At 56.2% G+C, this 16,939-nt stretch overlaps 1 protein-coding gene across 7 annotated transcripts in view; it reads left to right on the top strand.

Annotated features, from left to right (window-relative positions):
• ROBO3 (roundabout guidance receptor 3) overlaps positions 1 to 16,939 on the top strand; it is a 228,239-nt gene that overhangs the window by 89,426 nt on the left and 121,874 nt on the right. The window lies entirely within an intron of this gene.

The following is a 16,939-nucleotide window of genomic DNA, read 5'->3' as shown; positions in this document are numbered from 1 at the left end:
AATCACCAAGAGGCGGGAGGGTTTGGCGGGTGCGGTGCCATGGGCAATGTGCCCTACCCCCAGGCAGCCCTTTGCTTCTTCGCTGGCAAGGAAGGGGGTTGCCAGCCCAGGGCACCACTCTGCCAGCACTGCCCTAGGGGTGGGTCCTGGTGTGATAAAGGCTCATGTAGGGTGTGGGTCATGGGAGGAGGTCTGGAGTGGTGGAGTCAAGGGCGCTCTCTTCTACTGTCCTCGTCCTCCGTCCTCCCCCTCCCCCCCCCCCCCCCCCCCCGAAATCCAAGCCATTGACATTTAAAAGTCCCCACTCCAAGCCCTTGATTTGTTGCATTTTTTACTGAATGTACCATCACTGGATCAGAACCAAGCTATTTCCAGTGACAGCGGCTGCACTGGCCTTGTCTTGTGTGTCAGTTCTCAGGCTGGAAAAGGCACTGGCTGCCCTCAGAAGTACAGAGTACAGCAGTTCTCCCACTGGCTTGAGGGGCAGCTGCAGCAGGGCTATGCAGGATTTCTAGGGGGATGAGTGAACTCAGGAGCCAGGAGCTCCCCTTTACACTGTCTCTAGAGCAGTGCTACTCAAAGTGGTGGTCCACGGATCAGTGCCGGTCTGCGCACACATTGGAAAAAGAAAATGCCGGTCCCCCACACCAGATAGCTTGAGAAGCACTGCTCTAGAGGGCTTTCAGGGCGCATGCATCCTTTTAAAAGAGATGGTACGGAAAGCAAAAGTGACTGAATCCATCCACTAGAGGAGGTAGCAAGATCAGTGCCTCCTAGAGCTCATCAGCCAGAAAAGCCCAATTAGTCACACCGAAAACTTTTCCTGGAAGCAGCTGGGTTTTGGCAAAGCTTTCGCAGGTCCAGGATGGAGTTTTGGACAGACAGATGGACGGACCCGCACCCCAGAATAGCCAGGAGTCCAGCCGTTATGACACTCGCCTGAGCTGAGTTTGCCCAGTTCAGAGCAGGGACTTGACCTTTGGTCTCCTACAGCCCAGCTGAGTGTCCTGACCATTGGGCTTGAGTCTGTCTTGCTGGGTCAATGAATATTTCATTATTTATACCTAGTGGAACAACTCCAGTGTGTGTGTGTGTGTGGGGGGGGGGGGGTCAGCTCCCTGCTCTGACATGGCCTGCTTTCCTTCCAATGAAGAAGGAAAACAAATGCTGAAACCTCAACATTTTTTGCAAAACATAATTATTGTTTTCTGCCCAGCTCTCGCTCCAACCCTGTCATTTCCGGGGGCGAGCGCTCCACCAGCACGGGAGGAGAGTCTGACATGCAGTGCTTGAAACAAAGCTGGAAACCAGGTCATTATTCCAACCAGGGCCAGTAGTTTACCATAAATAGAGGAACGTGCAAAGGAGAGGGGGCCTGGGGGGACGATGACACTGAGTGACATGTAGTCTAGGCAGGATTCCTCTGCCGCCATTCTCCCCATTCCCCCTCCCCCCCAAGACCCTCAACAATTAAAACAACTGCAGCACGGAGTTCGTACACGCTCCAGATGTTACTCTCACTAGTATCAGTGCTTCTATTCTGTGGATGACGAGCCCGAGAGGAGCATTGGTAATACTGAAGGATAACTTTCTCCCTATCAAAAAGACCTGATGGATTCTCTCCAGCAGCATGCTAGGACTGGCATTGAGAGAACACGAAGTGACTCTCTGGTACAGCTGTATGCACTGTTTTGGTGAGCAAACAGTCAGGAGTTTGCAGTAGTTCATTAACGTTTGTGTGCAGGAAGCAATCCAAATAGACAGTACAATGACCAGCGCAGAGTCTGTAGGCAAACCGGTTAGAATGAACTAGCACGCAGGTTTATAAAGTCACATCTCAATTTGATGGAACTGGTACATCTTCCTCTGCAACCCCTAGGCTGCCGTCTTGTTTGCAAGAGCTTTTGCATGTTTTTTTAGATAAGATACAGGGGAAGACGGGGCTCTCGCAACAACAAAAATTATGCAAGGAGGTTGTTTGTGAGCATCAGGAAACAAGAGTACAGAGCCTTTCGTTGTAAATGCTACCAGTTCTCAAAAATCTTTTCTTTCCAAACCAGTCTCCTTTTGAAATCACAGTCCATCCCTCGGCCTCCGAGGTTATTCACTGAGTTACATCCCTGGGTTTGATTGTCCTTGCATCTCACTGTATTTATTTACTGATGTCTTCAAAAAGACCTGAAGAGGATTTGGTGCGGATGAAAGTGCAGCCTGCAAGCTCTGCCGCAAGGGAGGTCATTTGTGTCGGCAGGTGCTGCACAGAATCCCATTATGCATTGCCGGTGCACCTCAGTCCCGACCTGTAGCCCACCCTGTTGGTCTAGACATGGGCATCTCTTGCAGTGGGCTAGTTGGGCTGGATTTTGCAATAGTTTGGGGATGTGGATAATAGGAGTCTAGGATGAGACAATCAAACTTCTGCTCCTGACCACCTCCAGGATCTGCTCTTGAGCTTTCCAGCGGTGAACGACTGGGGCCGGATTCTTCAGAGGCGCTCAGTGCATTGGGTGCAGGTTGGGGGCTGAGCTCTGGAAATCTGGCCCTGCAGGCGCTGACTCTTGCTGTTCTGTCCAGCACCCCTCCCAGAAGAGCTGGTTTCTCGTTTGTAAACATCAGAGCATTGGGATTGGGATATCCCTGAATGTTGCAGCTGTCGGGTCAAGACCGTGACTTCTGTTGGATGCTGGTAGGTTTGGGTGAGGCCATGCACCATGCAGCATACCAGGGCAGAGAGCAGATACAGCGGGTGCTGGGTTGGTTCATTATGTACTTATTTCATAGTAAGACAGTACTGTGTTCGTGGGACTCAGTCATTCTAAGGTACCAGGTGGCTTTGCAAACTATATAGGAATCTCTTCACTCCCTCAGAAATGCAGCCATCTGCTACGCTTTCAAGTAGTTCAGGACTTTCCCCACACTGGAGCAGTGTCCACACAGGACATTACTGCACAGCAAGCTGGTGCGCTGCAGACTCCCACGCCTGGCTTGCCATGTAGACAAGCCCGAAGCATCCTGGCCAAATTCTGACTTGGGCAGTTATAGTCCTCTTTCAACTAGGACAGGAAATGAAGGAGAATCCTGCTTCCAGGGGGAATTGGCCAGGATGCCAAGGTTAATGTTGCTACTCTTGTGCTGGGGCCTAGCTAAGACCACACAGTTTTGATGTCTGTCTTACGTCTAAATCAGACTACTCCCCACCCCAGGAGCACAGAGCAGGGCTTTCACCATAGCAAAGACCACATCTGTAGAGAGCTCACCTCACCTCTCACATAACAGCCCTTTGTCACCTAGATCAATTGCTTATAGGGCAGTGGCTCTCAGACTTTTGTACTGGTGACCCCTTTCACGTAGCAAGCCTCTGAGTGCGACCCCCCCCCTTATAAATTAAAAACACTTTTTAATATATTTAACACCATTATAAATGCTGGAGGCAAAACAGGGTTTGGGGCGGAGGTTGACAGCTTGCGACCCCTGCATGTAATAACCTGGTGACCCCCTGAGAGGTCGCGACCCCCAGTTTGAGAACCCCTGTTATAGGGGAAGGTCATATTGGGAAAGTGATTGTGTCTTGTGCTGACTTTAAAGCACTGAGTGTTTTGTCCTTTTCGGGGAGAAAACATTCCTTTTGCTCTTCATTTCTTCTCCTTTAATCTGCAGCAGAAGTCCCTGCTGGGGCAGCCAGGCTGACTCACTCTTCCATGTTTCCAGTTGCTTTCACAGGCCTCCAGGCTTTTAATTACAGTGAAAAGCTTGGACAGCTGTAGAAGCAGCTAGGACCAAGGAGCCAGGACCATGTTACCAGCCAGCTTCCCAGGGACCATCAGCAATTGCTCCATGGTCCATGGATCGATGTGGTCTGTGAATAACAATTGAGGAATCGCTAGTACAGAGCAATAATAGAAACCCCCAATTCTTTCTCTTCAAATCTACTAAGATCCACCCCCCTCCCGTTCGGAAGATCCAGAGAGAAACCTGGGGTGTATTTGGATGTTTGACGTCTGAGTGGTGCTGGGTTGTCCTGGCTCTACAGTTTACAATGGTGGCAGATTAACCTTGGTGAGATGACGCGGAGGAAGGATGTGGCAGCCCTGGATTTCTCTTTAATCACCCGCTGATACTTTTGGGTCATCACTAGTCGGTTTCCAAAGCTGACGGGGGACTCCAGGATGGCTGCTGGCTGGCAGGCAGGAAGATCCCCCTGTGTGTGATTTATTGGGGTGGTGCTCAAGGCAGCAGAGGCTCTGAGATCTAGTCACTGGTGTTCTTGGCATCCTTTTTTTCTGGATAGTGCTCTAACTCTGTGTTCATTCTCCTCTGCTCGGACAGCAGGAGTCCAGGCTCTGTCGGGGGATTGATTGGTACCAAACAAGAAATGACATTCAGCAGAGTCTGCAAGTTGTCTGGTTTTTTTCTTAATTAATTTAAAATCTTTGAGAGGCTTTACCCTGATTTCTAGAGAGCTGAGGTCCTGTCCCTAAGTGTGCGAGAGTCATTTGTAAAGTGCCTTGTGACTCTTCAGGAAGAAAAGCTGGTAAGAAACACCAGCTGTGGGAGACTGCTCATGTGACAGCAGGAGCCAAACAGTGGCTTTGATGTCGCTCCAGAAGGAAGAAACATGCACTGATCAAGACAACAGCTTTTCGCTGGGCTCAGGCTTGTCTGAAGGGGGGACACATGGGGTGTGCTCAGTGAGGAAGCTGATTGCGTGAATGGCTGGCTCTTTTGTGCATCATCGCACCATTCAGCGCAGCCCACGCAGCAGCGCTCTTTGTGTCAGACCCCTTTGGGCACGTCCACGCGGAGCTGGGACTCCCATGCATCGTGCATGGTGCTCAGCCCCGCTGCATGCTGGGATAGGGAAGCACTGAATCCATAGGAGCCAGCTATGTTGCCGGGAGCGTGGGGGCTTTGGGGAGGCTTCACACGGCAAGGCCCTGGGGCTGGTTTGTGGCTCTCTCTGCAGCTGGGCAGTAATAGGGCATCGCAGTGGCCTGTGGTGGCTGGGTGGGAAGGGAAGCGCTCAGCATGGCTCTCGGCTCCTGGGGGCAGGCCTGGGTGCTACATGCTGCTGCCTCAGGTCCCAGCTCCTGGGATCGGGATCCCAGTGGAGTCGCGGCTTAAAAACGAAAGTTTCCAGCCCTCAGGGCTGTGAAGAAAGGCTTGAGGAGGAGCCCCGTGCTACCGAGGTGGTTTGTCCGCGGAGCCTGTGAGGATCACTCTGAGAAGTGTGGCCTGCCTCGTTCCGCTCTGGGGGTGCTGGCTCTGAGGGCCCAGCCAACCCCCAGCACAGGGCTCTCCAGTCCTGTCTTCACTCAGGAAAGCGGGCGACTTTAGGGTGGGCTTAGATAACTCGACCCCTTCTCCCAGTCAGAGCAAACCCTGGGTGTGGCAGGAGGGGAAGGGTGCAGCCCCCCCAACGGGGCCCTCCCAGCAGCTGGGATGTAAGTATTGGGGGTATACCTCCTGCCTCTCTGTGCAGGGGAGGAGGCATCTGCTGCCGCTCCTGGGAATAGGTAGGCTCTGTGCAGCTGCCCTTGCTTCTGTGGGAGGCGAGCCCCCTCCGCGCCCACACACAGACACACACACTGCTGCTCCTGGTGGGGCGTGCGTGATGTCCCACAGTCATTGTCCAGAGCCCCTCCTCGGGGGGATCCACGCCCGCCGGGCTGCCAGCGGCCCCAGCAAGTGGCACAGCTGGAGAGCAGCTGGGTCTGAGCAGGGCACTGGTTCTCGAACACTTGACATTATCCAGACTCTCTGTCGGCCACACCTACTGTCCTGCCCCAGTCCAGCCACAGCTGGTGGGAGGCGGCCCAGCGAGAGAGTCAGTACAGCACTTCGGTGCCTGCGAAGGGTCACTGAGCCTGGGCTGAGAGAATGGGCCGAGGGGGTTTGCGGCATTCCCACAGACCCGAGGGGATGCTCCTGCAGTGTCCTGAGGGGGAGCTGTAGAGGAGCGAGCAGAGCAGGTATCCAGGCTGTGTCGGAGCTGAAGCTCCTGCGTTAGGGCTCTCGCTTCCCCCGTCACTGCCGGGGGACTCCCGTAGAGCTCCCTCGCTGAGGCACTGCCTTGGGCCTCGCCTGTGCCTGTCCCTGCCAGTGCCCCGGCCACTGAGCCCCTGTCGAGCCCCGCTTGCCCTGGCTAACGCTCTCAGTTGGACTGTGCTGGGCTCCAAGTCAGCTGTGCCCGTCACTGGCGCCCGCTGCTGGGAATGGGCAGCTCTCTTCCCCCAAGAACACTCCTCTCCAAGGCTGGGGCGGGGCTAGGAAAGTGCTTTTAAAATAAAGGGACTGTTCCTTCGGCCAGAGGTGCTGGGAGGCCTGGAGCTGTAACCTGGTCCGGGCGTGGCTCTGGTCTGAAGGACACCACTAGACAGAGCAGGGAAGGGCAATTCCGTACGGGGCAGGGCTGCGGAAGTGGGGCTGGAGAGGACTCGCTGGCTTCTAGCGATGGCAGCTTGCGCTGGAACTCGGTCACCTAGTGCCAGTTCCCCCGGCCTGGCGCATGCATGTGCTCCCACGGTTCAGGATTGGGCCCCACCCTTCGGTTGCTTCCTAAACCTCCAGCTTCCATTCTGAAGGGAGCTGGGAGGAGGGGATGGATTCCTGTGGTGTAGTGACTGCGGAGGGGATAAGCCAGCCCTCCTACTGAGAGCGGCCGTGTCTGTGCTCGCCAGGGAGTAGGGCCCGGAGCCCTTCAGCAGCGTGATTTGCCTTCTTCCCCTGCTAAGAGTTTGCTCTGCTCCCTGCGCGGTGTCTGCGCACTGCATGTCTGACGCCTGACAGCAAAGGTGCGGGGGGAGGTGTGAGAAATAAATCGAATTGGTCATCAATTACCCAGTTTGTCCGCATTGTGTCATGCCAGGCCCCAAACCGGTCAGCTCCCTGCCCTGCGGAGCAGAGGATGCTGGGCGTGGGGGGCTGGGTAGGGCCATCTCTTCCTTGTTCTCTGGGAGCGCCCGTTTTGTCTGCCCTTAGTTGTTCGGGGTGGGGGTGTGTGTGCTCTATTGTGAAGCCCTTCTATTTCCGCTGCCCTAATCAGGGAGGGTGAATTTGCAACTGAATTCCCAGGCTCTCTTAGGGACAGTAAAGGGGTGGGGGTAGGTTGGTGGGTTTTTTTAAGAGGAAAGCAGCATTGTTGTGGGGTTGGCGCATTCTTTGGCTGTTGGGGTCAAGACAGATTAGCTGGTTTAGGGGCTCTTTTGAGACATGGCTATAGCAACAGTTGCAGTCAGGATCAGAATGTGCAATGGCTCCAGGATCCTGAATGCCAAAGCACCAAACAAGTTGAAATTTACATGGGGAGCAACAATGGGGGTCAGCTAATGAGTAACCAGGGGCGTCCCTCTCAGATGCAACTGTTTCCTTCCAGGATGCCACGGGGAGATGGGAAGAGCTGGGTTGCGATGGCCAGGGTGGAGTTTGTTAGCTTTAAAGTCAATGCAGGTGCTCTCGGAGATGCAGGCACAAGCTGTCTGGGATCTGAGCTCTGTGCTGGAAAATCCTTCTCAGGCCTGAAGGGTTAATATGCTAGAGTCCTCCTGATTTCATTTTCATAAACATCTGCTAAAAGCAGGAGATTTAGCTTTCCCGTTCCTAGGGGATTTGCGGGGCAGGAGTCAGATCTCTGGGGAGGTTTATTCTCATCCCAGGATTAACCATCTCCAGAGTTCTGATAGCCTTGCCATGTGACGTACTTAGCAATCAGCTGTGGTTAACGGGCTGGGCAGAGGTTCTTTAATCCAAAGCGTTTCATCCCAAAGGGCTGTGGGTGTTGCTGGGGGAATGTGCAGCGGTAGAGCCCTGGGGTGCACCATCCTGCCAGAAATCCCCGGGTGCTGCTTGGGGGGAGGGAATTGCAGGGCTCTGACAGGGGCCACACTTGTTCCACAAGGCCAGGAGCGTTGACGCTCAGCGTGGTCGCTCACCAACATGGGTCACTTTTAGAATAGCTTTCTCGCTCATAACGCACCAAAGCGCTCTCCGTACCAGACTGCCGCTCGCTGCCAAGCTGGCCCGTGGGCAGGCCCTCTGGGAACCTGCAGCCAGACCCCCTGAGGCTGGCACTACGTAGGCTCAGCTGGAGTAGGGTCCCCACAGAAAACCCAGGTGTGCAAATTGCCCAGAGCAGCATCAAGTGCCCTTGCTGATTCCCTCTCCTCAGTCACTGTTCTACCCGGGAGCAGCAGGCGCGGTGTTTGCTCTGCTCAGCAGCGCATCCCCGCCCCACGTGCTCCACGGGTACCAAGAGTCTGATTCTACCTCTCCCCGTCTGGCAGCCGGCCGGTGGGTGGGCGTCCCTGCGGCAGGGACTCCCGTTAGGAGGTGAAGTCACTGCTGGTCGCAGGGCTGGCCTGGAGGATGAGAGGGGCTGAGCAATATTCTCTCTGTCCCCTCGGCCTGCCCTGCCCTCTGTGCTGGGGCTGCAATCAGTTTGTATTTCTCTCCTCCTCTGTCCAGCACAGATCCTCCCCTCCCAAGCTCTGGCTCTTCCTGTGGGGTGTCCTTTCCCCATCCAGTGGCGGCTGTGGGGCTGAGCTGGTGCTGAGGACACTGTCCCATGCTCTCCTGGAGTCTGGGTTCGTGTCCATGCGGGGCTGCCTGGACACCACCTCAGCCCTGTCAGGCCTGCCTTAGCACCATTTCTGCAGCTGCCCCTTCGCCTCCCAGAATCCATGTGGAAGGGGAGGGGCCCCCTCCCCTTGCGTCAGCTCAGGGTTGCTGGCTGCTCCTGCCAAAGATCCCTTCCCTCTGAGCTGGCACTGGTCCCAATGCCGCTTTGTGGTGGTACAATGGCACCGTCAGCCGCCCAGTGCCCCCTAAATTCAGATGTAAATCCTAGGCCCGAACCACCTGTGGCCACTGAAGCACCCATGTCACTTCTCATCAGTCGGGGCTGTTAACTCTGGTGCCCAGCTAATTCCATTGTGCCCCCTTCAGTCCCTCTTGTGCTTTCCCTGGGACACAGGGGTGCTTGGTGCCTGCCCTGAAGCGGTTTCCGAATCTAAAATACATGTTAGCTGCACGTTGTCGGAGGGCTGCAGCGGAAGGCTGGACGCAGCCTGCAGAGGTGAGAAGGACAGCCTGTCTGCCAGGGCTGTTTCAGGGAGAGCACACTGCGAGTGGCCCAGTGGGCTGCATGGTTCCTGAAAGGTGCTGACTTCGACTGTTCGTGACGTCAAGTCACACAAGCAGGCGTCTTCAAACTTGGCTTCTTTCGTAGATTCACTGAGGCCACCAATCCAACCAAGTTTGCAATGTGTTACTTAAGAGCTTTTTTTTAACCCTGTTCATGGTTTAAGCAAGCCTTGGGGCTCTCCTGAGCTCGTTTGTGCTCGTGGTATGCACAGTAAACTCAGATGAGTAGGAGACTTTCCCTGGCGAGGGGGAACCTAAACCATTGCCTTCTTCAGGACTTCATTCGCTCTTCAGTGAAAGCTCAGGTTTCTGTTTCTGGGGATTGTGATGAGAGCTGACGCAGTGCCTCCTTCCAAGTCTGCAGACAGAGCATGCTGCTGCTTGCTGATCTGGGAAATGGCAGCTGGGTGAGATGAGCAAGACTCCAGTCAGTTCTGCTGCTCCTGTGTTGGACCCTGTGGGCCGCCAGGAAGCTGGATAAGGCCGTGAGCAGCAGCAGAGTGCCAGACGCTGAGCTATTAATGGAGGAGGTCACAAATAGGGGGATTAGAATAGGGGAGCCCCTCCCTCCTGTTCCATTTCCAGAGTGGCAGCAGCTGGGAGGCCCGAGGGGAGAGGCTCTCCCTTGCAGGAGCCCAAGGGAAGGTGGGCATTGGATTTCGGAGACCCACCAGCTGGAGAGTGCAATGGAAACATTGGATAGTCCGTGCGCAGGGCTCAGAGACTGCATCTGGCAGGAGCCCCAGCACCTCCCTCCCTACAGCTGGGCTTTGGTCTGTGAGCATTGCCTCGCCCTTGCTGTTGGGAGGGCGTGTCTGGTGAGCCCTTCAAGCCCTGGAAGTGCACCCTTAGCGTACCGTACTTGGACCATATTCAGCCTCTGCCTCAGGGTGATGAGTGCCTAGCGGTCCGGCCATGCTGCAGCTGGAGCGAGCCTCCCAGCCTGGGTAGACCGATTTGAACTAGCTAGTGCTCTAAGTGTGGCCATGACTTGGGCTGGCTTTGGTGGCTAGCCTGAGGATCCGCTGGTGCCGCAATGGCCACGCTCTCTTTCTAGCCCCGCTGGAGCGAGTCCGTCCACCCCGGCTGGGCGGCTTGATCCAGCTGCAGTGTGGATGTTCCCTGTGTGGCCTGCAAGCCCACAGGGATCACTGGTGCGGCTGGAAACTAGGCCCTGTTGGTTATAGAACTGGGGACTCTGGGTTCCCCGCCTTTCTAAAACAACCCGGGTTACAGCAGCAGTGGGGAGACCTGGGAGTTCAGGGCAGGGTTTTGTGCCAAGCCTGCTCCCCAGTGTACATTCATTCCCGTGCGCTCCCAGCTTCCCTACGTGTGCATTTAAGGCTGGAGAAGGAAAGGAACTCTCCATGGAACGTGTGCTCACATATGGTTGTTCGTGCCTGTGCTCGTACGGATGCGGTGTGGCGTTAAAGGCTGGATATGCTCCACAACCTCCTCTCCCACTGCTGGGCAGAACCACTGAACCTAGTTTCTGTGTCTTTAGATCCCACATGGATGAGAATGGGGGTCTGAAGGGGTGATGCTGCGGCCGCACTCCCCCGTCCTTGCAGTCTCGTAGAGCGACTGCCTTGTAGCACGTAGCCGTGCCAGCGTGAAGGATTGGCTGCGTCTGGGGTTCAGGATAATAATACATTCATCGAGTCACCAGAGTCAGTTGTGTCCCTCAGGGTGGCTCTCAGATAGAGAAGGCCCAGGAAATGGGTAACTCGGCTCGTTCTCTGGGGAGTGCGGAAGCCCGGGAAGCTAGTGGGGCCTCGCTGTAATCTGGGGCTGTTACTAAAATCACTTGCCCATTCTGGTTATTTTGTAGATCCATAGATTTTTTTTTTTTTAAGCCTTTCTGATCATCCCGTCTGACCTCCTGATTCCTGCAGCAGTCCTGCCCCCGGTGCTTGCTCTCTTCTGGCTCTGTTCACCCAGTCTGATGCAAAGACTCCAGGTGACGCAGGGGGATGTGTGCTCCGGTGTCAGCTGGTTCTGCTGTTGGAGTAGCCCAGGCGAATCCCATAACTCGGTAGAGCTGACAGTCCTTGCTGTTGCTTTGAGATGCCGTTGTCCGAGAGTTTGCACGGACGCTGCTGAAGGGAAACCTCCAGACAGACTGTTTTGTGCTAGCGATTCTGAACGGCTGGCAGAGTTCATTAGTGGAGCGAAAGGTTGGCTGGAGGAGGAGCACTGTGAGAGCCTCCTACTTGGGATGCTAATTGGACAGTCGCAGAGTGCAAGCCGCTGGCTCCAGCAGCTAGCCCCGCTGGGAGCAGGCCTGCCTCTCTTGCCGTAGCTGCGTGTGTTTGAAAGGGCGTCGTTCTGTTAACGAGAACTTTGCTTCCGTCTGGGTCTCTGTGACCAGCAGCAGTTTCATCACTATCGAACTTTGCAAACTATGGCAGGTACGTTTATAGCCTTCTGGGATCCTAATGGCTCCCACATGTGGCTAATTGGAAACCTGTTCTCCCTGTCACTTGTCACCTTGAAACGGCTTGTGAAGGACTGTGCAGTGACAATTTGGCTGCTTTGCAAATGTGCCCTCAGCTTCCTCTCTCCAGGTGAGTCTCTCTAAGAGAAGGCAGCGTGGAGCCCAGGTGCTACATGAGGGAGCCAGGTGTCTCCCACTGGACTGGGACCCAGGAGACCTGCTGTTGATGCCTAGCTCTGCCACAGACTCTCTGTGGGACCCTGGTCAAGTCACTTAGTCTCTGTGTGTCTCGGCGCCCGTCTGGCTGGGAAGAGCCAACTTTCCTTTCTCCCACCCTTTGTCTTGTCTATTTAGATCACCAGCAATTTGGAGCAGGGCTTGGCTCTTTCTCTGTCTGTGCAGCACCAGACCCAGTGAGCCCCTGCTCACAGCTGGAGCCTAGATGCTGCGGTAATGCGGTGTCTGGTCTGAGGGAAGAGAGCTGCTAGCAGAGCGTCACTAGCTCCTGCGCCCAGCGACTGCAGCTGCTGCCCTGAGTCGGGGTTCCGGGGTGACGTTCACGCTGTCTCTGGGTGTGTGAAAGGGGGAACGTCACTTCTTCAGCCTGGCGACGGACCCTCCTCCCTGGCAATCCGTGAACTCTAAGGCAGAGTAAAGGATCCAGGCGATCCTGAACTCCTTGGCGGGGAGGAGATTATAAACAGCTGCCAGGTAGGCGATGCCCCTGCTGGAATGTGGCTTCTCTTTGCAAACCCAGTAATCACTGAAAGGGCTGAAGCAGCAAAATAGCCAGTTACATCCTCACCAAAGCTCCAGAGAAGCACGTCGGAGTCTCCACCCGGGGCTCTCTGCTGTCCCAGCTGCCCAGCTTCTCACCAGCTGCTGGGCCGTCCCGAGTCTGTCTGACAGGAGCAGGAGAGCTCGGGCTGAGCGGGGTCGGCCATGCCTTGAGAGCGGCCCTGATTCCTGATTCCTCTTTGTAATTAAAGTGCCAGTGGATCTCTAACCTTCACCCAGGCTTAATTTGAGCTAACTTGGCTATTTGGATAGCCACAGCCCTCACGGGCCAGGGTGGTGAAGGAGTGCTGCTGAGAGGTGCCTGTCTGACAGCTCTCTGATCACCCCACAGACCCAGCCCTGCCAGCCAGCTTCACCCCTGATTGGGGGATACTGGGGTAATGGGTGGTGCACTCTCCATGGCTCAGGCATCTCTTGGCCTCTGCTCGCTAACTGACTGACTCAGCAAGGCGCGATGGGGAGTTTGTGACATGGGAGCTGGGCCTGAGAACCACCATACTCATCTCATCTCAGGGCCACCCAGCATCGGTCAGATGGGAACAGCGTCTAATCCTGGCTGGGCTGGATTCAAACCGGTGACCTACAGGGTCCCTCCATAGCACCTTAGCAGGGCCCTGAGGCAGCCAGTGTGTTCGGGAAGCCCCAGTGGGAGAGCTGGGACACAGTTGTATTCGGGGTCTGGAGCCGTGCCCTCAAGTCTTTGTCCTGGGCACCGTGACAGCTGGCTCATTCCTGGCACGCTGCCCCTCCATGGCCCAGCTCTGCTTATTGACATTGGCCGTGATTTTTGGCCCACTGCGTCTGCCTGTTATCCGCGCCCAGCTCCCATCGGTGGTGGTGGTGCCACGAAGCCCTAATCCTGCCAGGTCTCTTTGGACGCAGCTGCTCGGCCTCTAATCGCTCTTGAGGAGGAAAGGGAGGTGCTCTGTAATTCTCCCTCTCACCGTCGGGTTTATCCCGGATTTGCTGGGGGTTTCCAGCAGCACTTGATCGCCCGTGACGCAGGGAAGCTGCTGTTCCAGTGTCAGTGGCAGCCTGAAGGTGTCTCCGGGAGCCCTGCAGGGGGTTCATGATAACAGCATAACGCTGTGCAGTGCCTCCTGCAGGCAGACGGGGGCCCTGGGTTCTCAGGAGGCCTTTGGGGGGGTGACGGGAAATGTGAACTAGAAGCCACAAGGAAATTCCCATTCCGAGCGGGACAGGCTGAACTGCAGCTCCCAGGAGTGAATGACCCTCCCAGCCAGCCTCAGGGCTGCCAGGCTGGGATTGCCGGGGCGCAGGAGAGAAGTAGGCTGTGATCTGGGGCACAGGAGGATCCAGAGCGGGGTCAGGTGCGAGGGCTGTAGGGTGGGGCATGGGAGTGGCTGTGACTGCTCTAGCTGGCAGCCTGGTCTCTCTGCTGCTGATGGGAACAGCCCGGGTTGGAGCCGGGCACTGGCCTGCATGTGTAGGTGGGCAGGTGATGCCCCCTTGCTGTGTGAAGTCTGGGCTGGGGCTGAATATGTTGCTGCCCTTGGATCATTCCGCTCCCCCAAACACACTTTTGCGGGGAGGGGACAGTGGCCGGGCTGCAGCCCTACTCATAGTGGGAGGAGGGCATCATTAAAGGGGCAGACTTCCCCCAAAGCTGCATGGCCAGGCCAGGGCTGTGCTGCTGCAGCAGGTCCGGGGAGAGATGGCAGCTGCTTGGAGGGCGAGGGCACTGCCAGGCTGATGTGTCTCAGAGGCATTCCTCCAGAACGAGCGCCCAAGGCCTGTGCCTGACGCCGGCCTGTTTGGAGTGCGGCCTCACCCCCAAGTGAGCAATAAACAAACCAAGCTAAGCTCAGTCCTTCTCCCCAGGCTCCTCCCTCAGGTCTGCTCAGCCCACACCCTAAGTCCCCTCTCTATAGGGATCTAACACCAACTCTGTGATATCTGGGAGTCAACAGAACCCACAGGCTGGGGGGCTGCAGGCAGACACTCCTGGCTCGTTAGCATCTGGCTGGGGGAGGGAAAGGCACCCGGGATTTAATTAGTCAAACCTTCTCTTTTGCTCACGAGGTGTGTCGTCCAGTTGAGCGTAGCAGCTCGTGAGCTCGGCCAATTCAGGAAAAAGCATTTCTGCACAACGGACTCGGGAGGCACTCACTTCTGGAACCCCCCCTGCCAGGGCAGGCGCGTGGAAAGCCTGCTGAAAATACCGCTGCTCGCTGCCCTCCGTGCCGCTGCAACAGGATAATGCCTGCGGGTCCCCCCGGTGCGGTGTGTATTTCAGAAAGCAGCTCCCTTTTAACGCAGTGAAATTTGAGGCAGGCCAATTGCAGCAGCATACGGTTGAGATGATTTTGGTGGGCTATGGTAAGTTTAGGCCTTCGTGTGGGTTGTCGTCATTTTAAATTGGAGCCAGTTTATTTTTCAGCTCCTTGTTCGTATGACTCAGTGGCTCTGCTCAAGCCATGCAGCCTCCAGGGGACTCTGCGGTCACTGGTGCTTGGCAGCGTGCGTACGGCCCCTCGGCTGCCCAGGGCCTTGCTGTGCTGGCGAAGGAAGGGTCCCAGCGCGTGCGGGGTGGGCGAGCCCGGACGGGGTGGGCGAGGCTGGGCGCGGGAGAGGCTCTGGAGGCAGGTGCGGTGTGAGTTGTGCAGCTGAGCCGAGGCTGTGAGCCGGGCAGCTGCGGTATTGGGCTGTTCCAAGCAGGCAGCTCAGCGCAGGAGTGGGGCTGCCCTGCCTCTGCCTGGGGGGAGACACCAGCCCAGAGCAGGGACAGGCCGGCCCCGTGACCTCACAAAGCAAAAATGCTTTAAGTAAATATTTAGCCTTGGCCCTGCCGTGGTGCAGGGGGATGGGGGAGCTTTTGTTTCCTGTATTCCCAGCTGGAGGGCCGCGTCCGGCATCTGACCCGCTGAGGGAGGCGGGAGCAGCGGGGTGCCTCTGCTCTCGGCAGCTGGGAGCCCTCTCTGGCGCTGTCAGCCGGGCCCTCCAGTTCAGCGTTGGACGAGGGGCTGGGGCCTGGCTCACGTGCCAAGGAGAATGGCAGGCTGAAGCCAAGCACTGTGTGCCTGAGAGAGGGAGCAGGAAGGGCAGGGCCCAAGTGCCATGCATTCTCCCGGAGCTTGGCTCGTCTGTCCCCCGTGCACACCTGTGCCTAGCGCTGCAGGAGGATTCACCGCATCTGGGGAGCGTGGGACGCTGGAAGCAGACAGGCTACAGAAGAGGCGAAATGGGGCTAGTGCAGCATTCTGAGCTAGCCCTGACGGCATGGGCCAGCCCCGCAGAGCTGCTGTGGGAGCTGGCAGTGCCCGGGGGGGGGCGGTTCTGGTCCATGCTCAGTGGGGACTGTGAGGTCCGACAGTCCTGCAGGGCTAGTGCAGTGTTATGTGCTCTTCCCTGCCTCTGGCCAGTCTGCTTCTGAGCGCCCCAAGCTGTGGGGCTCTGACCACCTCCTCCTGGAGGGGATGCTGCTGCCCGATGCCTCTCGCTTTCAGGGCGTCTTTTCCAGTGTCTTAGTGCGAACCGTGTTACTCCCAACTCTTACCCTAACTGATCTTTCTGCCCTTGGCGTTAGCACTGCTCAAAGGCCTGTGGGTTCCCATCGTGTCCCTGCCATGCCCTACCTGTCTGTCTGCTGTGCTGGCTTCCCCTTGTACCTGGCTTCTCCTGCCCACGGACTGTGGGTCCGATGCTTTCCGCAGAGGCCTTGGTTGCTTTTTCCCTGGTGGGAGCTGTGTTTCTAATCTCTCCGGGTCCCTGTGCTACTTAGAATCATAGAATATCAGGGTTGGAAGGGACCTCAGGAGGTCATCTAGTCCAACCCCCTGCTCAAAGCAGGACCAATCCCCAATCAAATCATCCCAGCCAAGGCTTTGTCAAGCCTGACCTTAAAAACTTCCAAGGAAGGAGATTCTACCACCTCCCTAGGTAACGCATTCCAGTGTTTCACCACCCTCCTAGTGAACAAGTTTTTCCTAATATCCAACCTAAACCTCCCCCACTGCAACTTGAGACCATTACTCCTTGTCCTGTCCTCTTCTACCACTGAGAATAGTCTAGAACCATCCTCTCTGGAACCACCTCTCAGGTAGTTGAAAGCAGCTATCAAATCCCCCCTCATTCTTCTCTTCCGCAGACTAAACAATCCCAGTTCCCTCAGCCTCTCCTCATAAGTCATGTGTTCCATGAAGTCCATGATGTACTTCATCCATCTCAGAAGTTTCCGCAGCTCCCCTCACTTCACCTCTGTTGTCTTTTGCTCATTCCACAATGAATAGAATATGAAGAACCCACCTGGGCGCTGGGCTGCGTGGGGGAGGTGGGCCATGTGAAAGGAGCTACTGCCTCCAGATGGTATCAGAGGGACGTTTGCTCCCCTCCCTGTCTGTGACATACAGTGCGCAACGACCGACCGCTGCTCCCTGCAGGACCCTCCCTGCAGTTTTCACTCCACGTGGCCATCTTCCGGTGCAGGCCTGCTTGAATTAATTTGTCCAGGGTGATGTGAGCTGCAAGAGCAATGCTAATGTATCCCACGTGCAGCCGCTTCACGGTAGAACTGTGACGTTACCGACTCCGTCTGGCAGAAGCTGT

Source organism: Chelonia mydas, chromosome 22 (assembly GCF_015237465.2).
Source record: "Chelonia mydas isolate rCheMyd1 chromosome 22, rCheMyd1.pri.v2, whole genome shotgun sequence".
NCBI classification, from domain to species: domain Eukaryota; kingdom Metazoa; phylum Chordata; order Testudines; family Cheloniidae; genus Chelonia; species Chelonia mydas.
This window is presented reverse-complemented; position numbering and strand designations above follow the sequence as displayed.